Here is a 3,671-nt window from a genome sequence, read left to right as displayed (position 1 = left end):
ATATGAGTGTAGAATTAAGAAACCAATAAAGGTCTCCTGCAGAGGTGGAGACGAGAGGACAGTCTCCTACAAATGGCAATAATAGCGGTATTAAAACCAATCAATACAATCTACTTTTTATCCACCTGATAAACAAGTACCAACATTTCTATCATCATCTATCAATTAATTTGCATTAAACCCCCAGGGCTTCCAATGGGTCTGTTCATACAATTGTCTTTTCCTTCTAATCAACTGCTCTGTTATGGATGTTGTGATGTCATCTTCTTCTGGGGTCTCCTGACCCTGTGTAGGTAACATGCCAATGCCACTTCTGCCCTCTGTGTCTTCTTGCAGCCTCAATGTTAACAATTCTTGCGACAGGAGGAGCCGGGGATCAAACCACCAACCTACCGAGTAGGGGACGACCCGCTCTGCCTCTGAGCCACAGCCGCCCCACGGTTTGGGTGGGAGGGATGTGGAAAATGAGTCAAGGGAGTAAACGGATAAGGTGTGCCTAAGTAAGTTTGAGCAGAAATGAGATAAGTGCAGGGCATGGTCTTTGTTCCCGAATCTAGTTATAAAACTTCTGTTAATTTCCCATAAATAAGGTTGTTTCTTTTTTAGGGAAACATCCAATATCCAGTAGTCACTACCAAGTCTCCAGGCTGGATGCCATGGAGTTTTGCAGATATAGAGTCAGGAAGGGCAGATTTTATCTTAGGGAAGATAAGCTTCAAGACATGGTTAAGTGCACAACAATATATTAAGATATCATCATTCATCCCTGTCAGAGTTAACCTATTCTGGGGGAAAGGAGTGTTAGTCATTCTCATGGGATGCCCAGTGAGTATCTCATATGGCTACAGTCCAGTTGCCTTATGGGGGCGGCCTCTCATAAACATTAGGGCTAGAAGCAGTACCTCAAACCATAACAACCTTGGTTCAGCCATTAATTTTGTTAATTTCGTTTTTATGGTCTGATTAGCCTTTTCCACTACACCTCCACTAGGTGGATGGTAAGCACAGTGTGTTTTGAGATTTATCTGGAAGCTTTCTGACAGACTTTTATTGACACGATTTACAAAATGAGGACCATTATTGTCAGTTTGGATGGGTGGTCCACATGGCGGAATTATTTCCGTAAACAGTGCTTCTGCTACTGAGAGAGCTGTTGCCTGTCTACTATGGAGGACTAAAAGTGCCAACATTAAATAATCAAATACATCATTAAATAATTACTTAAATGTGTCATTAATTCATTAAAATACCAATTCATTTTATGTAAAAAACATATATAATTATTTCACTATTTAATTAATTATTTCATGGTCCTGTGTTGCAGTGCTTCATGAATTTATTTTATCTGTCAAACTCGCCCATCAAATCAGTAGGTGGGGCTAACGCTAATCTAGTCTGATCCATTGTGTTGGTCTGAAGTAGAGTGCCTGGATAGAGACGATGGAGGATCTTCATGAACCTTCTAGGGACTCAGTAGAGGATGTGGATTGCAGGACCTGCTGACCCAGAGCATGCAGCGAGTACAGCAGAGGAACTTATTTAAGTTCTTGAAGTTTTTTACGCACTTTCCGACCAAGCTATCGACCATAGAGTGACTGCAAATCTAGAAGAAGTAGTCCACCGCTTCTCTGGTACCAGGGCGCATCAGGCCCAACACACACAGGGACCAGGGCAGTTCTGGAGCATCAAGTTCTTTGTGGATTACCTGCTTCAGCGATGTTCGGAGTGTCAAAAAGGACCATCAGGACGCGCATGAAACAAAACGGTTTAGGGTATATACACTAAATTCATGAGTTTTCAGTTCATGAATTGCCGCTCTCATCCACTCAGAAAGTATATTACGTTTAAGGTAACATTACTTGATGTTGATGTTTTTGTTTGTGCAGAAAGACAGACCTCTATTCAGCTGTGAATGATGAGTAGTTAGGCTGACAGTAATATTATCAGCTGTCCGGATGTGCCCCCACCCCAGCCCCTGCTGTAAAGGGTATAATATAATCATAGAAAAGGATATAATCATAGGAGGCTAAAAATCTCAGGTCATGTCTGTTCTGACGATGCAAGTCAGTAGTGTAAAGCTCGAGCATGTGGGATCTTTTATATATTAATAGGGACAATATCTGACAGTACAGTACATTTTTGAGGCTGTGGTGGTTCTGTAATAGTTGACTGTTTTACACACATCATGTCTTTTATTATGACACCACTATTTCCTCAAAATAAGTAGCCAGTGAGTGTGTGGTTATTCATTTTATTTTCCTCCCCTCAGTCTCAAGACTGCAAGAGTCTTTACGCAGAGTCGATGCAAAGGGAGTCTACATGACGTCTGAGGCTGCGTGATTAAGACGACAGCAGTATTCTGTTCCTGGCCCAAACTCTTTGTGGCATATAGATGGCCACCATAAGCTCATCAGGTCAGTGATATTAGCAGATAAACAATGCATCTTTCTAGATGTTTCATTAGAATTGTTTTACAATAAAGTTGTTGTTTTTTTCATGTGTTCACAACAGGTGGAGATTTGTTTTCCATGGTGGTGTGGATGGATTCAGTCGTTTAGTGGTCTACCTGATTGTGGCTGGCAATAATAGAGCTCATATGGTCTTACAGAGCTTTATTGCTGCTGTTGAGCAGTATGGGCTGCCATCAAGGGTATGGTCTGATAAAGGGGGGGAGAATGCAGATGTAGCAGAATTCATGATCAGAAGCAGAGCTACCGACAGGAATTCACACATCACAGGCAGAAGTGTCCACAATCAGCGGTAAATAAATATGTTTGGCAACTAGGCTCATACAACAAATATAGGCCTACCAGTTGAATGTACTTTAGCATATGTCATGTAAATTAACAATTTGTCAATTTTATCCTAAACACAGAATAGAGAGGATGTGGAAAGATGTTTATGAACATGCCCTGGACCTCTTCTATCAGATCTTCACTTCATTGGAAGATCAGGGAACAGTCCATCTTTTCGCACTGCACCGGATCTTCCTTCCACTAATTCAGCAAAGCCTCGACTCTTTCCGAGATGCTTGGAACTTTCATGGTCTTAGAACTGAAAGAAATCAGTCACCACAGCAACTCTGAAGAAGATACAGAGAGCCCTATGGAGGATCCTACTGAAGTCAAAGAACGATCAACTTTAAACACTTTTTAACTGTTTCCTCAAAGGAATTATGGGACAAAATATTGTGCTAAATGTGGACCTTTAAATGAAACATAGGTTATAGTCTCTTCAAAGTCTCCTGAGCTTTCAAAGATCAACCTCTGACCTGTCGTTTCTACGGTGCATACTATGTAAACTGTATTATTTTAAAAAACTCAATTGAATAGGCAACATTTAATTTCTCACTGACTTGGTGACCAAAAATAACAATCTTATGTAAGGACATGTCAAACTAGTACAAGATTGATCATGCTTGTCCTCCATTCAGGTTCCTGAAGAGTATGGGATCGACTGGAATGGACCTCACAGTCTTCATGGAGGCACTGTGTCAGTCCCCAAGGTTCAGCTGGCCCGTGAGCTCTCAGATGAAAACGTTGCCATTTTGCCAGCTCCAGGAGTTTCTGTAACTGATGCACTTAGATTATATATGTAGAGATTGTGCAAATTTGTGAATGTATTCATCAACGGGGTTTGCAGGAGGTAAATTCAAAACTTCCTCATGCACG

The sequence above is a fragment of the Morone saxatilis genome, unplaced genomic scaffold (genome assembly GCF_004916995.1).
Source record: "Morone saxatilis isolate NCDOM2014 unplaced genomic scaffold, NCSU_SB_2.0 Contig8, whole genome shotgun sequence".
NCBI lineage: Eukaryota > Metazoa > Chordata > Actinopteri > Moronidae > Morone > Morone saxatilis.
The sequence above is the reverse complement of the archived record's forward strand: the minus strand, read 5'-3'. Positions refer to the sequence as shown.